This window comes from Arachis hypogaea, chromosome 18 (assembly GCF_003086295.3).
Source record: "Arachis hypogaea cultivar Tifrunner chromosome 18, arahy.Tifrunner.gnm2.J5K5, whole genome shotgun sequence".
Lineage (NCBI taxonomy): Eukaryota > Viridiplantae > Streptophyta > Magnoliopsida > Fabales > Fabaceae > Arachis > Arachis hypogaea.
The window spans coordinates 5270860-5282720 of record NC_092053.1 but is presented as its reverse complement, the minus strand read 5'-3'; the positions used below and the strand labels follow the sequence as shown (position 1 = coordinate 5282720).

At 27.6% G+C, this 11861-nt stretch overlaps 1 non-coding gene across 1 annotated transcript; it reads right to left on the bottom strand.

The window, feature by feature from the left end:
- Positions 1-10221: 10221 nt before the first annotated feature.
- Positions 10222-10294, bottom strand: TRNAV-UAC (transfer RNA valine (anticodon UAC)). Its single transcript has one exon. It is a non-coding gene; the product is annotated as a tRNA-Val (tRNA).
- Between the last annotated feature and the right edge of the window lie 1567 nt (positions 10295-11861).

Sequence of the window (11861 nt, the reverse complement as noted above, 5' to 3'; positions counted from 1 at the left end):
TGATATTGATTGATAGCTCCACAATTTCTTTACAATATATATATATATATATAATATTCTTTTTTTTTTCCAACAAAAAAAGTAAGTCGGATAAATAAAAGTGAAGCTTTAAACACAAAATCAACGAACATGGAGACGTAGATTTTTAAATTGACCTGCATTTTCTTAATTCCTTGTTTGAAAAGAAAAATATATTCAAAATTAAAACAAACAACAACAATAACAAAGTTTTGCTCCACTAAATAGAGTTGACTACATAAATCAAATGACACCATTGAACTCTATCATGTATCATGTTTACAGAGAGACTGTTTACATATAAATCTCGTTTGACCATCTCATGTGGTCTTTCTAAGTCTTCTTCTGCCTTCTACCTCTTATCCATCTTCCATCTCATCCACCCTTCTAATTGGTTGCTCTGTCGGTCTTTTTCTCACATGTCCAAACAACTTGAGACACGATTCTACCATCTTTTTCATAATAGGTACTACTCCAACTCTCTCTATTATATTTTTGTTCCTTATTCTATCCAATCGCGTATGACCACCCATCCATCTCAAAATCTTCATCTCTGCCACGCTTAACTTATATTCGTGCTCCCTTTTGGCCGTCCAACACTCTCTATCATAAAGCATAGTCGGTTTGATAGCAGTGCGATATAATTTACCTTTAAATTTTAAAGGTACTTTTTTGTTACATATATATAAAACCAGACGCACTCCGCCATTTTTGACCAACCTGCTTGAATCTTATGATTTACATCCTGTATGACGCACCCAAGATATTTAAAATTTTTAACTTTTTGTAGGATGTTTTCTCTAATCTTCACCTCTATATTAGGGTTTTTCCTTCGGCAGTCGAACTTACATTCCATATATTTCGTCTTGCTACTACTTATGTGCAAACCATATACACTTCTAGAGCTTCTCTCCATAAATTAAACTTCTTATTTAGGTCTTCCCTTAACTCTCCCATAAGGACGATATCATCGGCAAAAAGCATGCACCATGGCACAGACTCTTGGATATGCTCTATGAGTACTTCCAAAACTAATGTGAAAAGGTATGGACTTAAGGATGATCTCTGGTGTAATCCTATACCAACAGAAAATTCTTCTGTCACATCACATTGAGTCTTTACACTAGTTGTAGCATCATCATACATATCTTTAATTGCACGAATATATGCGATCCTTACTCTCTTTCTTTCCAAAACTTTCCATAAGACCTCTCTTGACACCCTATCGTACGCTTTTTCTAAAACAATAAACACCATATATAGATCCCTTTTATTACTACAATACCTCTCTATTAGCCTTCTTAACAGGTATGTAACTTCAGTGATGAATCTGTCTGGCATAAAATCAAATTGGTTCTCTGTTACTTGTATCTCTTGTCTCAGTCTCTGTTCTATCACCATTCCCCATAACTTCATGGTATGGCTCATGAGTTTGATCCCTCTATAGTTTTTGCAATTCTGTATATCCCCCTTATTCTTGTAAATAGGTACCAAGGTGTTATTTTTCCACTCAACTGGCATCTTCTTTGGCCTTAAAATTTCATTACAAAATTTTAGTTAACCAACTGATGTCTTTCTCTTCAAGGCCCTTCCAAAATTCAATCGGAATATTATCAGGATCTACTGTCCTGCCATTTTTTATCCACTTTAGAACCTCTTTTACCTCGAAGTCTCGAACCCTTTGATAGTAGTCGAAGTTTTTATCTTCTTCTTTCGCGCATAACCGACTAAGACTCGGAAGAGTCTTTTGTCCTTCATTAAATAACTCATAGAAATAGCTCTTCCACCTTTCATTGATTTTCTTATCTTGAGCCAAAACCTTTCTGTCTTTATCATTTATGCACTTAACCTGATTCAAGTCTCTTGTTCTTCTTTCACGACTCTCTGCGATTCAATATATACATTTTTCTCCTTCCTTCGTGCCTAAAGACTGGTAGAGACCCTCATATGCTTTTGTTCTTTCTTCACTTACAATCACTTTTGCCTTTTTCTTAGCCGCCTTATATTTTTTTCAATTATTTGCATTGCGGCACAAATACCACTTTTTAAAGCATTCCCTTTTTGTCTTTATCTTTTTTTATACACTCGTATTCCATCACCAGAACTCCTTATCTCTTGGTTCTATCCCTCTAAATTCACCGAAACCTTTTTTTGCTATTCTTCTAATAATTTCTGCCGTCTCCTTCCACATCTCCTCCGTGCTTCCATCCCCTTCCTACTTTGTCTCTTTCCGTCTTAAGAAGCTTCTTTGTTCCTCACCTTTCATCCGCTACCACCTCATCTAAAGAAAACTTCAGAGTAAAATAAAAAATCCCAAAGAATAAAGCTCTACGTTCAAGCAAAATACTTAACCAAGTCAAACCAAGTTGTTATAACTGCTTTTCAAATCACATGCCTTCTCCTTCTTCTTCTCCTCATTCTCTTTCTCCTTCTCCTTCTTTTTCTCTTCTTCTTCTTCTTCTTCTTACTAACATCTCAGTTGCTATTTTCTTCTCATTCTTTTTTCTCTTTTTTTTTTTCGTTGTCATCGTCGCCACCACCATGACTACCTTCTCCTCCTCCTCTTTTCTTTTTCATTTAATTTTTTCTTTTCATTCGTTTTTCTTATTCTCCTTCTCCATCATCATCTTCATTATCGTTATATCATCATCATCGTTATCGTCATCTTCTTTATCGTTATATCGTCGTTATTATTATCGTTATCGTTGAATTTTTGTCATATTAACGATGTTGTCTGATCCAAAATTAATTTGGATGTGTTTTTGTTTATGATTCAGTCTTGTTTGTGTGCTTATTTTTGAACTGAGTTTGTGTGTCGTAATCATTAAATAATTTCGGTGTAAAAACCAAGAAATTTATATGTATTTGTTAAGAAATTTTGGTATTTTTTATTCGAATAAGTTCTGCATAATTCAAAACTCAGCACGCACAACGACGAGGGACCCAACCCTTCCTTCTTCAAAGTGAGGGAGAATATTATCTACAATCCGACTAAAAAGCACACAATTTATCCGATTATTCCTACACATTAACTTGCTAATGAGATATCGTAGTAGTAAAGTGTTAATCATTCCATAGCTACTTGCGTTAGGCCATGATAAATTACTCTAAGTCTTGCAACTGATTCTTCTTCTTATTTTTCATCATCATCATCATTATTTTTTTTATTTCATCTTTTCTTTCTTATTTTACCTTCCCAAGTTTGTTCTTATTTTACTCTCTTAACAAGAATAAAAATAATGAATCTACATTTATTTAACTAAAAGAAAGAAATAAATAAATAAAAAAGAAAAAAATACAGCATTAAAAAGACATATTTGTGCTTTTATAGCAAAATTTAGGTGTAAAAACTAAAAAATTTATGTGTATTTGTTAAGAAATTTTGGTGTATTTTTATTTTGATAAATTCTGTATAATTCAAAACTCTTCCTCTTCTTCCTCCACATCTTCTGTTGCTTCTTCTTTTTTTTCATCATCATCTTCTTCTTTTTTTCTTATTCATCTTTTTCTTTTTGTTTTACCTTCTCAAGTTTCTTCTTATTTTACTCTCTTAACAAGAATACAAACAAAAAAAAAAATAAAAAAATATATAATGCTACAAAATTAATAAGATGAGGATAAACCTACATTCATTCAACTAAAAGAAAGAAAGAAATAAGGAAAAACAAAAAAAAAATACAGTATTAAAGAAGAGATTTTTGTGCTTTTGTATCAAAGTTTTAGTGTAAAAAAAAGAAATTTTTTATTCTGATAAGTTCTTCATAATTTAAAACTCTTTCTCTTCTTCCTCCTTATCTTCTGCTTCTTCTTCTTCTTCTTTTTCATCATTATCTTTTTTTTTCTTATTCATCTTTTTCTTCTTGTTTTACCTTCTCAACTTTCTTATTCTTTTACTCTATTAACAAGAATAAAAATAAAAAATAAATAAATAAAAAAGAAGAAACACATAATGCTGTAAAATTACTAGGAAGCTGGTGAACCTACATTCATTCAACTAAAAAAAAGAAAGAAATAAGGAAAAAAGAAGAAGAAAAAATGCAGCATTAAAGAAGACATTTTTGTACTTTTGTGGCATAATTTTGGTGTAAAAACTAAGAAATTTATGTGTATTTATTAGGAAATTTCGGTGTATTTTTATTCTGATAAATTTTACATAATTCAAAACTCTTCATCTTCTTTCTCTTCATATTCTACTGTTTTTTCTTCATCTTTTTCATCATCGTTTTCTTTTTATTTCATTTTATTCTAATTCTTCTTGTTTTATTCTCTTAAGAGGAATAAAATAAAAAAAGAAAAATAATCAATGCTGCAAAATTATTAAGAAGAAAAAAAAATGCAGCAACAACAGCAGCAATAAAAGAACGACGATAGAAAAAAAACACGCGATAAAAAAGGAGAAATGCGAAGAAGAATGAGAAAAAACTTTAAAAAGAAGAATAAACACAAAGACAAAAAAAAATATATTTATGTTAATGAAGCATGCATGTGTACACATAGCGTAATAAAAATGATTTTTGTTTAATTTAAACTAACTTAATTAAACTTATTTGCCAAAAAAATTTAGATATATAATAGAACTGTCCACAAAAATTAAAACACACAAAATCCTTTAGCCGTAGGATGTAGCCTATTCTTCTGCACAATGTGATAATTTGACTTTCCTTGAGTAGAAGTCCATGTTCTAAGAATTGTTTGGGTGAATTTTTTTTGAGTTTTTTTAAAAAGATAAAATTAATTCTATGTTTGTATATTTTATATTAAAAGTTTTTTATTTATTAATTATATTTAAACATAATAATATAAAAATATTTTTTATTTATTATGTAAAAAATATTTTTTTAAATAAAAAAATCTTTTTAAAAGTATAAGTTATAACTTTTTTAAAAGATAATTTTTTATTTTTTTAGTGTTTTTAGAGTCAGTTTGGATTAACTTAAAAAAAATATCTTTTATATAGCAATGTATCGTCAATTTAAAAAAAAATAATTTTTTTAAAAAGATGTATCTTTAAAATTTAATGAAAGTATTTTATTTTTCTTAACACTTATTTTTTTTTAAAATTTATTTTTTATCTTTTATATAGCAATGTATCGTCAATGTATCTCTAAACTAACACTTATTTTGATTATTAAAAATTTGTCATACATTAATTTTTTTAATAATTTAATAGTACACAAGCAAACAATTAAAAAAAAAAAACAACAAAAATGGGAGTGTGTTATATACACGCGATTCCGAATCCAATATATATATAGTCCAAAATGTGCTTTTTAATAATCTCATTAGTCATTAGTGCATTTTGTTTTTTGGTGATAAGTCATTAGTACTAGTGCATTAGCCAACCCTATCACGATATATTTTTATAAGAGTAATCTCATTGGTCCAATATATATATATATATATATATATATATATATTGTCAGATATGGCTAAGTTTAAATGGGTTATCGAGTTAACTAGAAAAGCACCCGTGCATCGGTAAATTTAATAAAACCAATTAATAGTAAGTTATAAGTTATATAATTTTATTTTTAAAAAAATTACAAGAGTATATAAATTAAGATTAAAATTGTTACTCAATTATAATAAATATATTATAAGATAATTATAAATTAAAGTTGTGAACAAATTTGTAGAAGATTAAAAATATTTAAGAATAAGTTTAGAAATATTCATAAGTAATTCATAAATCAATGATGCACTCTTGGTGAGATAGGCTAAAAGATAAAGTGATGATAACTATTGAAGGCTGAATTTTTAAAAGAAATAAAGTAAATTTTTTTTTTACAAATTAAAGTTTTAATAATATAAAAATTTAATATGCTTCACACAAGGAGTTTAAATTCATCAACAATTAAAAAAAAAATTCAATACATAGAACGAGAATAATAAAATCTTGTGGTGCTAATGAGAAGCTGCATAATTACCAAAAAAATATACGTGTGTAACTATGGCAATGATTATAGAGATGTGGCCTTATATACAGTATTGGAGACGGAATAATACAATAAAAGGTAGAAACAACTTAGCAAGAGTTATTGTAGTCTTAGTATTTAATGGAAGAACTTTTTTTTTAATTTGGTGTTAGACTTTATATTAGGTGTGATTTTCTTTTATTTCAGACATTTTTTATATTAGTAGTGATGTCTTATTCTTGATCATTATCTTTAATAGCAATGTCGAAGGAGATATGACTGGAATGTAGGATTTGTTTTGCGTTTTTTCTCTTCGTTTTTGATCGAGTTTGTAACCTAACAATAAAAAAAAATATATAAAAAAATCGTAAAAAAATAAAAATGTCTAAAAATTATATATTATTAAATAAATTTTAAAATTATACCTAATCAACTTAGGTTCTGAAAAATTTCTAAATAAAAAATATTTATGGTTGCACTTTTATAAGAACATTATTAAATTTAAAAAAATTAACTCTTAAAATGGAATATAATAAATAATTCACAACATTAAGCTAATTTGATTAAGCAAATAATTACCTTCATAAACTTCAAATTCTAAACTTAAATTCAAAGAAAAATTAATTGGAAACAACAAATCAAACATTAAGTTTATTCATACACCGTACCAAAGAAGGAAAAAAACAGAGAGGGTGTTTATAAGTTCATTCTAAGGCATCAAAGTTCTTAATCACTTACCTCAAAGTTAGACCCATATCTTATTATTCTTATGCAATTGATCGATAGGGAATTCTAAATAATGAAAAATCTTCTAAAATATAAAAATAAAAACATTAACCAAAATATATTTTAATAATACCATATCAGAACAGACAATAATACGGTTGAACATGTACCACCCAATCTCCATAGCCAATCCATAAAACCATACAAAATATTTTAAGATGCAATCCCTTCTACTTAATCATTCTTTCATTGATCCATTAAAATAATGGTATAAATGTTCATATTTTTTTTTACACGCATCCGATTCAATCAAATATAATGGCTAGGTTGAAGAACTTACTCTTAAGACGAAAAATTTAGAGGCTGAACCCAATAAACATCACAACAATTGAAGGAACTCACGACAATAGCTGTAGATGAGGCTGAAAAGTGTGAATATACAGAGATTATGAAGTCATTGACTGCTCAAGTTGTATTCTATTAATAATTTTTCTCCTATTTTATATTTTATTGTAGTAACATTAATTTAAACTAAGATGTACGCAATATTAAGCACAGAACGAAAAACATAATCATGCAGTAGAGATAACATAAACATAGAATTTTCAAAGTTTCATTTGAAAGCAACAAAGCTGAAATGTTGTTGGTATTCCATAATTTGTTCCACAATTTTCTGGAATGGACCGTGGAAAAAAAATTAATCCAATTTTAGAAGAGAAAAAGAAAAAATGAATAGTTCATGTGTTGTATCACTTAAAAATCTCATTTGATTTTGTATATTAAATGCAAATTGAAGATTACAAAAAAAGAGATCAAGATCTTTTGGCGAATGGCAAATAGAATCCCGACAACAGTGCGATTCTGAATTTTCTGCATCAAAATTTTAAATCCTATTAAAATTAGAACATATACATCAAATCAAATAATAAGGAATATACACAAGTCATCATCGCAAATTATTACTAATCTATAAAATATTTAAAATTTATAAGTTATTAAATATTTAAAATTTATTAAATATATAAAATTTAAGGAATATATAAAATAAAAGTAAAATATTTAAATTTTATTAAATATTATTTTTTTATCTTTTTTAGTAAGTTAGATACGATGTCTTAGGTACTATAGTATTCACCAAATTAAAATTTGAAAAAATTTTAAAGGACGGACACTCTAAGAACGTCTTGAAAATGAAGATGAATCTTTGTCTCAATACAAATCTAGTATGTATAGACAAAAAGATAAACACAAATATAAAAATATTATAATATTATGATGTCATGTAAGGTTTCATGAATGATAACTCCTTATATATGGTGCCATGAATGATAACTCCTAATGTTATCTGTTCATATAATGTTGTGTAAACTGTGATGTGTGTATGAGTTGATTGGATGATTACAAAGTAAATAACATGAGAAATATATTGAATGTACCAAGAGGAAGCCATCTAGGATTTCCACTACTTAAGAAACCCTCTTTTTAAGTTATGTTATATGATGTTATAGGATAGGATAAGATGGGACAGCCCATTAAGCATGATCAAGAAAACTTTCAGAAGAATTTGGGTTTGAGTAATCACCGCAGTAGGAAACATAACAAAGTAAATCAACAGTTGAATTAATTAAACATACAACATCATATATAATAGTCTGAATCTGAGTCGAGCTTGTGCTTTCTCTTTACAAACAAGAAAGTAGGTAGCTATAAATTCTACTATATACTTGAGGCACCCATTTATTTAAATGAAACCTCAATTCCCTTCATTTTGACTTTATTTCTTCGGAAACCACAAACATCACAGCGAAAGGGACCATCTACACAGTGGCGGAGCTTAGTTCAGACAAGGGGTCATGCCCCCCAAATTTTTTATAAAAAATTTAGTAGTACTTTTTTAAAAAATAAAAAATAGTTCAATTGACTTAAATACTTTACTATGACTTAAAGTATCTAATAAGTTCAATAAACAACACTCTCTCTATCTTTAAGTTTAAATATAAAAAATTAGATATTTTTTATTTATTTAATTTAACATTATTTTATATTTTACTATTTATTTAATTTAATTTTTTATATGATAAAAAATAATAGAATATTCAATAAGTATTAATATTATTGTATTTGTATAAATTGATAAAAAAAATTCAATAAATATTATAAATTTTAATATTTGTCCTTCTAACTTCTTCTTTACATATTTCACAGGATATATATTCAAATTTTTATATATAATAATAATAATAAAAAATCAAAGAATTGATACATTTTTTAAGAGGAAGGCTAATATTTAAGAAGAAGAACATATAACTTTTACAATATCAACACCTGTAGATAGTTCTTTTACTTTAATGAATTAGGAAGAAAGTGAGATATAACCTTCAAAAGTTCAAAAAGTTACATCTGATGACTTTAACCTTAACTTTTGGGACCGAAATCTTGAAAAACGGCTTTAAATTTAACAATATCACCCAAATCAGAAAAATGAGATTAGACGAACTTATCTTAAATAAGATTCATAACAAAAATATTTTGACAATTATTTTCTATCTGACCCCCCAAAATTTTGTTTCAAGTTCCGCCACTGCACCTACCATACATACAACTCAAAAGTACAGTGTCTCTAACAATAATATTTGATGGTAACAAAGAAAAACTTAGCGTCGGCTTTTTATGAACTAGGCCATAAACATTCAGTTGTTGTAATGCCACATTGCCAACAATAGATAAGGAAACACTTCCTCAAGCTTATGTAGGAATGCAAACAAATCAGTAAACACAAAAATATTAAAGAAACTTACAAGCAAAATCAATGGGACGGAATTGATGATTTATCTTATCATTAGCCCAAGGCCCATTGAAAATAGGGATCTACCCGTTTAATACAAAAAAGATAGAGACACTAACATTAGAATAAAAAAAAAAAAACAATTTCATCTTGTGAACATTACCCTTGTCTTTCCCTGAATTTCTATTCACCTTTTATGACAATGTTTAATCTAAAGTACTAGTATATTGCTGTCTTCACTCTTCAGTATTGGCCTGATATTCATGAACAAAAACGTGGACTATGTTTGATGAGTTTTAGGATAAATGATCAAATTTGTTTTTAAAAGATTAAAAGATTTTTTTTAATTAAATTCATTTTTTAAATATTTAAAATTAATTGCATTAGTCCTTCTATCATTTATTTTGTTGATAGCATCAAAATTATTAAAGTGACATGTTAAAAGTGATACTACAACACACACATTGGAGTTTTAATACCCTATTGGCATTAAAATCTCTTAATTTAGAATTGATTTAATTTAATTTCATAAATTTATCATGTTAGCTGCCAATTCAAATTACTAGGTGTGTATTGTGATATATCACTTAACGTGTTATATCAATAAACTTTGACATCATTAACAATAAAAATGACAGATCTTTAAAAGACAAATTTAATTAAAAAAATCTTTTAAAAAAAATTAATTTAACTATTTACCCTTAAAACGTCAGGTTTTTTCTTGGCTTAATTGAACTTTTTAAGTGCGTTGCATTGAACAACCAAAAATATTAACATTGTTGCTGCCCAGGATCGAACTGGGGACCTTTAGTGTGTAAGACTGACGTGATAACCACTACACCACAGCAACTCTGTTTGTAAGGTCTATTTACATACCTATATATAAATAATTTAAATATAATAGTTTCCACTAAGTCAAACTTTCAAGAAATAGAATAATGACATTTTTTTATAATAAATTTAGTTTTGATACAATGACCATATAAATAATTTTATGTAGTCTCTTACTCTCTTAATTATATTTATTTTTTTTAGATAATTATTCACGTAATCAAAATAAAAGAAATAATTATTTTACTGATGTGACGTTATATAATTAGATCCATATATAAAATTACATTGATAATGCATAAAAATTAATTTACATAACATAAGAAAAAGGGATAATTTAGTTAGAATATGTTTTCCTAAAGATTAATTTCTCTATATTTTTCACTAAAAAAATATGAAAAAAGAGTTATGACTGACACTGTGTACGATGCAACGTAACTGAGCCGAGGCTAAAATGGATTTTACCATTGCCACACCCGATAGTAGTGCTTTAGACCTTTACAAGAACTAGTTAGAATTTAGATACATTTGGCGATCTAACTTAGTAACTTGTAACAATCGGAACCAACCACGAATATGCATTTCAAAATGTTATCGACTTAAACGTTAATGACAATGGTCACTTTGCTACGTGCGTGCATCTCACGTACCCCCCAACAAGTTGAAAACTTAGTTAATCATACTCATTATGGTTTACAATAAAGGGCATCTTCAAGTTCATTAATTAATAGGACTAATGTTTCCAAAACAATCCTATATCATCGATGTCATAATTCTTATTAGGTAACTACCATACGTTACAATGGAAAAGACCAACCAAACCCAAACCGCTGAAGTAGATCTTATTCTTAGGTAGCCACATAAGTAAGAACTACCACCTAATTAAAAAGTAGTATTTGTATTCAAAATACTGAAATTTACTTTCGCAAAATATCACCTTTATTAATATCCGTGGCCGCATACCAATCCGATTAGAATTAATTATTGTATGTACTTCCTTCCTCTTTAAATACGTTTTTTTTTTTAAATTATTAAAAAAATAATAACCGTATTAAATATATACTAAAGTTAATTATTAAAATTAATTATTAATATAAAATATATATTAAAAATAAATTAAATTATACATATATTTATATACAAATAATATTTTAAAAAAATAATATATCTAGATAGAAGAATTTTTCAAATACATTAAATTTTTTATGAAGATATAAAATAATGGTTTTGATCTGTTTTTTTTTGTGTGTACAGAAATCTTGTATTTAACGTCAAATAGTGAATAGACGATTCAAGCAATTAGCGAAACAATATTTTGGTGTATTGAAAAATTGTTGAACACGAATAACAAAATTGAAATAGTGAAAGCAGGCAAGCACCCACTTTTATGGTCATCGGGGGACAATAGGCCACCACATAGTGAACCAACTCATGCATTTGCGGCATTTATTGGTCCCTATCTCCAATCCGTGAACTATCATACAATACATACATACACCTTGTGGTAACAAAAAAAAGGAACATAACTAGATACACAATGCATGCTTCTTCATCAGAAGGAACGACCACAAGCCACTTTAACATAC